This window comes from Carcharhinus amblyrhynchos, chromosome 9 (assembly GCF_965287045.1).
Source record: "Carcharhinus amblyrhynchos chromosome 9, sCarAmb.v2.hapA, whole genome shotgun sequence".
NCBI lineage: Eukaryota > Metazoa > Chordata > Chondrichthyes > Carcharhiniformes > Carcharhinidae > Carcharhinus > Carcharhinus amblyrhynchos.
In genome coordinates, this window is record NC_137332.1 from 40,191,126 (window position 1) to 40,198,842 (window position 7,717).

A 7,717-nucleotide genomic window follows, 5' to 3' on the forward strand; every position below is an offset into this window, starting at 1 on the left:
CTCCTGATTCAGGCCAACTGAAATTTCTAAGAGTTCATTATGATCCAGTTAAAGGCATAGGTTGAAATTTTTTTTACAGGAGTTAATGTGTTTTGTGCAGTGTCTGAGGCTGACCAGCTGAAGGCGTGGGTACAGAATGGTGAGCTGGTCATGGCCACTCCAAGGCATTACTCTGGCCCCATAAGAGGATTTGAAAAACAGGTACCCTTGGCACTGCATAGTTAGCATTACGAGCAGGCGCACAATATTCAGACATTCATTTGACCAGAGATTTTCCCCTCAATATGGAGGATCCATTATTATTTCATGACCACATGCCACTTTTCCTGTCATGACAGCAATAAAAGGAGTGCCAGATGTGTGGCTTAAAATGTCATCAGTTACATAATGCAGAGGAAAGTAGACAGATAGTAAGAAAGAGTTTCCATAGTGATCCACTTAGTGCTCCATATGAAATGGTGGCCTTCACCCTCAACCACTCCTACTTGTGGCTTCGGAGGAAGTAGAAGAAGCCTGCTCACATGTGTCGGCTTACAACTGAGATGCACATTGCAGTTGTGGGTTGGGATGAGAAAGATAAAGGCAAGTAGTCTTTCATATGAGTGGTGTATAGGTTCCCTATAATTACATGGTAGGACAGAGTGTAAAGAAAGATAATGGGAGCTTATCAGAAAGGTACAGTGATAATCATAGGGGATTTTAATCATAGACTGGAAAATCAGATGGGCAAAGATAGTCAAGTTGGGGAATTCATAGAATGTTTTAAGCAACGTTTCTTAGAAGTGCAGGCTATACTGGACCTGGTACTGTGTAACAAGACAGGATTAATTGATAACCGCATAGAGAAGGTACCCTGAGATAGCTGTGATCATAATATAATTGAATTTTACATTCAGTTTGAGGGAGAGAAGATTGGGTCCAATACAAATATCTTAAACTTAAATAAGGGCCATTTTGTGGGAATAAAATGAGGTTAAGGGATAGGTTATTTGAGATGCATGTCAGACATTTTAAAGAGATATTACAGAAAACATGAAATAAAATTCCAAGAGGAGGATACAAATAAAAAAGTTTATGTAAGTGAATTGGATCCTTGATATGTTGGGAGGATGTTTCCTCGTGGTAGAATCTAGCACCGGGGGTCACTGTTTAAAAGAGTCACCAATTTAAGACATGAGATTTTTTTTCTGTCGGAGGGTTTCTTTCTCATAAGACATTCCTTTCTCAAAAGACAGTTTTAGCAGAGTTTTTGGGGGCAATCTTTCCAGCTCATCTCTCCTGTCAATTAGTATGGTGAGCCGGTAAGATTGAGTGAGAGGCAAAAAATTGTCAGCCTTGCACTACCCACTGACAGCTTGGCATTGCCCAAGGGGTAGGGCCTGAAGAGAGGCAGGGCCAGTGATGGGGTGGTGGGAGAGAAGACAGGGGCCTCTGCAGTCAGGGGATGGGAATCAGCCAGGGGCGATGACCAATCCTGCAATCAGAGGGCAGTGAAGGTAATGATTGGGGGTGGGGTGGAGGGATGGGAGAGTGACAGGACATTTCCCAGTACACTGTATGTACACAGTAAACTGGGAGATTGGGGCACCTACATCTCTTGGAGATTGATTTTCCAGAGGCCTTTCCTGAGGGTTGGAGATTACATTCACCTTGACAGAACATGGAGTCACTGAATTTTTTATGGCAATGAATCCCTATTCTTCTGCTACTGTTATCTGAACCCAGGCTTCTTTAGTTTCAGCAGATGACCTCCTGCTGCCATCTCTCCTGTCGGAGGCAGATTTGGGACCTCAAAATAGCTCCAACTGCGGTTTCCCGCCTCAGTAGGAAAAATTCAGCCCTGTGATTTGACGCATTAGATTCACAGTCTCATCTGAAAACATTAACCATATAGCCCAAATTCACTGGAATAGTACAGGCAATTTCACATATGTTTAAATATTTTAGCAGTTGAAATGCAGCATTCATAAATAGTTGAACTGATAATCTTTTAAAATGCATTCTCCATGCTAGATTTACTAACTAAATTCATTATTTCCAGTCCTGTGGACATTAGAGGACAATTTTTATTATTTATTCATAAAAGTCAAGAAATTGGAGAAGCATCTATACAACCCACTCAAATGTCCACATGGAAAGCCCACATGTGTCTTATTAGTATCATTCAGGTGAACTGCCAAGCTCTAAAGGCCAATTAGCAAACCAATAGGCCCAAAATAAGGAGACCCCTTAAGGAATGCTGGATAAAACAATTATCACTTGATAGCAATGGGTAGAGAAATGCACAGAAGCCTGTGTGTATCTAAAAAATGCAACAGCGTTGTACAACCTGAATAGGACTCTTCTTTGTAGCTATAATCAGCCTCCCATTGGTTTTGGGTGTGCTTGTTGTGCATTCATTTGCAAGGTTGCCTGAAAGTTAGGCTGAACTGGGATGTCCAAAAGATGACATTTGTGTACCCTCAATTTTCCACCATCAATTCTTCAAGCAAGAAATGGGCAGTTGACAGGCACCTCAAAGTTTTTGCAAGTAAAATGAAACCTCCAAAGCAAAGCATTTAGGGCAAGATATATTTTCACCGTGTATATGAACTGTTGTCATCATCATATTTTTATGAAGTTCTATTTATCAGCACACTAGAGAAGTTGTTTTCTTTACACTCCAAGCAATCAGTACTCTAAATTAAGATTACTGTTAATAGCAACTGATAAGAACAGATCCCAGATGAATTATTATTGGTTTATGAATTAGATCTTTTGGTATGTATATTATTAATTCAAGCTCTATTGTCTAGCAGGCAATGTTGGCCCTTTGCTGAAGGGCAGATGATATAATAGACTAGTTGTTTCTCCTTGACAAGACGAGACAACAGAATAAATGAAAATGCGTCAGTGATGCCTACCACCAACTCATCATCTGACATATTTTCTTCAATACTAAAACAACAAACCTTTTCTCCCTATCCCATAGTTTATAATTGAAAGTAGAGACATATCCAAGCCCCCAGGTTGATTTCTCTCCCATCTACCAGTTCTACTGTTTCTTCAAGGAGCCACAATGGAAAAAGTGACTGTAAGCCAGTAGTAACAATCCTGACTTGCTCCCATAGAGGAAGAGAGCATTTGAGCAGTCTACTTTCCCATCATCCTGTCCATATCACTTGGCTTCTGAAGGCTCCATTTTCAGACAAGTATTTACTGGGTGAAAAAGATAAATCTTCATGGTACTCCTGACCCTTTAGCAGCACTCCCATCTGCTGTAATGCTGTAGCAACAGACCTCCTGCAATACTGCTATAAATTTGTATCATTGAAATAGCAATGGGAAATCTTTACAGGGAGAAGCCTCATCTTTAATTCTCCAAACCTAGGAAATTAGGTTGGGTTCCACCAGTGTTAGTGATATGTACCCAGACAGTGCATATTGATGCTAGAGCACAATAACAGAGGACTTAGAAGCACGAGTAGCCCATTTGGCCCTTGGAGCCAGTTTTTCTATTCAATGAGATTATAGCTGATCTGGTTGGGATCTAAACTCCACTTTCCTTATGCCACAATAACCTTTGATCTTTTGACCATCCAAAAAATCCATTTAATTCAGCTTTGAGTAAATCCATTGACCTAGCTTCCATTACTTCTGGGGAATGGAATTTCAGAGATTAACAACCCTCCTCAAAAGATCTCCTTGTCTCCATTTTACAGTGTCCCCTCATTCTAATCTCCTACAAGCTTCATCCTCCCAGTATCCACCCAATCCAGATGCAGAATCGTGACCAATAAACCCAAAATTGAAGTTCATTCATAAAAAGTGAATTGCAGTTTTTTTTAAAAATGACCTTCTATTCAAACGTATCTAAAGTTGTGAATAGAATAGTTTTACATCTTTGCAAAGAGGTGCAGTAACTCAGGTGTCTGATCCAGATTTGATGTTTGATTGTACAGATGTCAAGTAATGTGAGACCTCCACTTGGAAATCATCTCACAACAACTGCAGTGCAATTCCAGGTGAACTTAAAAGTGGTTTGTTGCCTAAATTGTTTTGTTTGAATTGATGGTTTCAATGATAAGACACATTGGCTGGTCCTAATTGATTTCAACATTAAAAATTTGTGTACCTTTGAAGTGGCATCTGGGCCTTTTGGCTAAGATGCAAATGAGATCAAGCCTTGGAGGAGGATCTATACCTACTCCAATCTGTTTGGATCATGTAGATCAAGCCCAAGACAGGAGGTGAGAGCCCTGTCTTGTCAGCTTGGATCAGGAATGTCTCAACTTGTGGAGACTCTGAATTGGACTTGATTGGACTGAATTGGAATAAAAACAAAAAAAAATTAAAAATTCCTGCACCTGATCTGTAACAGTCACTGATTTACAATAAATAGTATACTGTTCTACTGATGGTTGAAATTTCAGATGCCAAGCTAATAGCTACAGTATAACTGCAGCTTGGATCACGTAGATCAAGCCCATGACAGGAAGTGGGAGTCCTGTCTTGTCAGCTTGGATCAGGAATGTCCCAACTTGTTGGGACTCTGAATTGGCTTTAATTTGACTGGATTGGAATAAAGTAAACAAAAAAAATAATTGCAGCTTGTATTTTCATTAACATTAAAATATTTTAGTACAATTATGACAACTTCAAGCTGATTTTGCTTAATGTAATAAAATAATTTGCAGTTTGTTATTTACAGCATATTTTGTAAGACAACACTTTTTTAAACTTCTAAATAAAGTTAAAATGGAGTAAAGATTTCAGTTTGTATGTTATAATTTAATAATATATTAAAATCAGCTTCAGCTGTGAACTTTTTTTTTCATTTTAATCAAGTCCAATTATTTGGTTGTGTATTCATTAAAATATGTTTCATATAACAGATGCACAATAATTTCATGGCTCACTTCTACACTTGATAGCTCCTACCTCCTAACTCTTAACTAACAGGATTATGGGAGAAGCTTCACAATACAGAAATGCAAGAGTTTAAGCACAGCCAGGGATGGAAAATAAATGCAAATCTTATCAGTGATGCCCACTTCCCAAGAAAGAGTAAAGATGTCCTTTTTCTTGTTCCAATGAAAATGGTGGCATTGTCTAAGTCATTCTGTGTAACTGTACTGCCTTATCCCTGGCACCATTTTGATGAATCTACTTTTTGATGGTGAACAGAGAAAAGAGAACAGAGTAGTGTACAAACGAACATGGAGAAAGTAACACTACACTTGATGAACAGTAGGAAACAGAAAGGGCAGAGTAGGATACAAAACAATGCAGAGAGCACCAGACTTCACTTAGCAGGGGGAAGAGTGGAGAGAGATTTTTTTTTGAAAAAGCATAGAAACAACAAACTTTGACTTTGGAATGGCTGGAAAGAATGGGAATGTAAGTGCCTGAGAGCTAGACTTGGTGAGTTGTTGGAAAAGCAAAAACAGAACTAGGTACAAAACAGCTATTCAGTAGTTTTAGAGATGGTGTTTAGAAAGAAAGATCACGCTGTAACATCACAGAGAAGGAGGTGGGAAACTAGCTGGTGTTAGGGACCAGATCAGAAACTCCAAGATATATAATGAAGTTACCTTAGACCTTGTTTTTTTTGAATTTGGCATTAGGTGAATTTGACATAAGGTGCTTCACTTCAGGTATGTTTCAATTGACCCATTAGGAAGCTTTTATTAAAACAAACTTTTTTTAACAGTGCAGCTGAAATATAACAAAAAATTAGCATAACTTTTACCAATTGAAATACTTAAACAGGGCAAGGTATAATTCTTAACAGCGAGATATCTATATAGTTCCAATGTGATCAAAATCCCCACAGATACCCATCCATGTTTAGAATCAGCACAAAAATATATGCTCAAGGGGTACAATGCTTTTTAACCCCTCTGGACAGATACAGAAACATGCCAATCTTCTGACTCCCATAGAGCAACCTCCAGAGAAAAATATTTCTTGGCAGATCCCAGTCTCCAAATCCAGAGAGCTACCTCTCTAAAGATCCCGAGTAGCAAATGACTTGATTTGTGTAAGTGTAGTCCTACCCTATCACATGGTTTGTCCTAATCAAGGCCTACGCTAAAAAACCTCAGGGGAAAACACTACAATAAAAGAACTGCATTAGTCCAGATTAAACAAACATTCCAGCAAGTAGGAGCAATTATGCTTCTGCAAAAGGGGCTAGGGCCGGTTACAGACGAAGTGGCACTGGGTGAATAGAGCTGACTGTTTATTGGGCAGGATTTTTTTAAACATATCACAAGTACATTTCTTAAAGGTACAGCGTTGTTATACTGGTGAGTATGTTTATTCATCTAAACAAGTGAATTGCAATTATATATAGAACATTAATTGAAATAGTATATGCACAAGAAGGACCAGAGACATTAACAAAAATTTAATTAATTAAAACACAATAAAGATGGCTGAGCAGGTGATGTGTTGCAGCTGCAATATGTCTAATGTGATCCATTGTGACCACATCTGCAGTAAGTATCTGAGGCTTAAAAAACTTAAGCTCAAAATCAATGAACTGAGGGTGAAGCTTCAGAAATTGCGATACACCAAAAAGAGGGAAAGTTACCTGGACACTTTGATCCTGGATGCTTTGACATCAACTTCTTGCTAAAGAAGAACTTGCAGTAGAACAGGATAGATCCTGTTATCATGGCCCAAATAACATAAATGGGACCAGGAAAGAGTTTCTACTCATGGATTATGAGTCGCTGGGGGCTAAATTTAAAAACTAGAACCACAAAGCTAATGATCCCTGAATTACCACCTGATCCACCAGCAAATTAACCGAGATAAATAAGGTTAGAGAGTTGGATGCATGACACAAAGATTGGTGCGGGAGAAATGAGTTTCAACTGATGGGGGCACTGGGAAAAGTAGGAGCTGTACTGTTGAGGAAGTTTTCAGATAAGGGCAGAGTTTGCAAGAATGGTAAAAAGACAGAACTAAAGGGGGATTATCTGGCCTCCCCATAGCGCGTTTCTCATGGGCAGAGACAGTGTGCCATTTGCCAGCCGTGGGATTTTATCCCGCCACTGTCAATGGGATTTCTCACTGACTGAACCCCATGCTGCCAGGAAATCTACAGTGGGGCTGCACTTTTGGTGGAACCAGAAGGTCCCACTGACACAAGCAACTTGAGAATTCCAGCCAAAAGCTCTGTATCTGAATGCATGCAACATTTATAACAAAAGGATGCATTAATTGCATAAATAGAAAAAAATTGAATGACCTGATGGTCATTTCAGAGATGTTATTGTATGGTGACCAAAGCTGTGAACTAAATATTGAATTTACTTGACATTTCATAGGGATAGGAAGTGCAAAAAGGCGGTGGGATAGTTCTGTTAATCAAGGACGACAGTGCAGAAGGGGCAAATGGTTTAAATATCAAAGCAGTTTTGGGTAGAGACCGGAAATAGTAAAGAAGTCACTTGTGGGAGTAATTTATAAGCCTCCTAACAATGTACGGTGGGATTCTCCCAAAAAGCTGAATTAAATCTGTGCACTGCAGAGTGCACTAGCATGAATCACGCTGAAAAGTGAAGGGCAGAGCTTCATCTTGCTGGAGAGACTGGCAGTATAGCCCTGAGTGGGCCACAGCACATGTGCTGATCTATCAGCACCGAGATTAGCGCATGCACAGTAACCCGCACTGCCAGCTTCCCGATCGCTGGCTAGCTTGATTGCTGTAAGAAGTCTCACAACA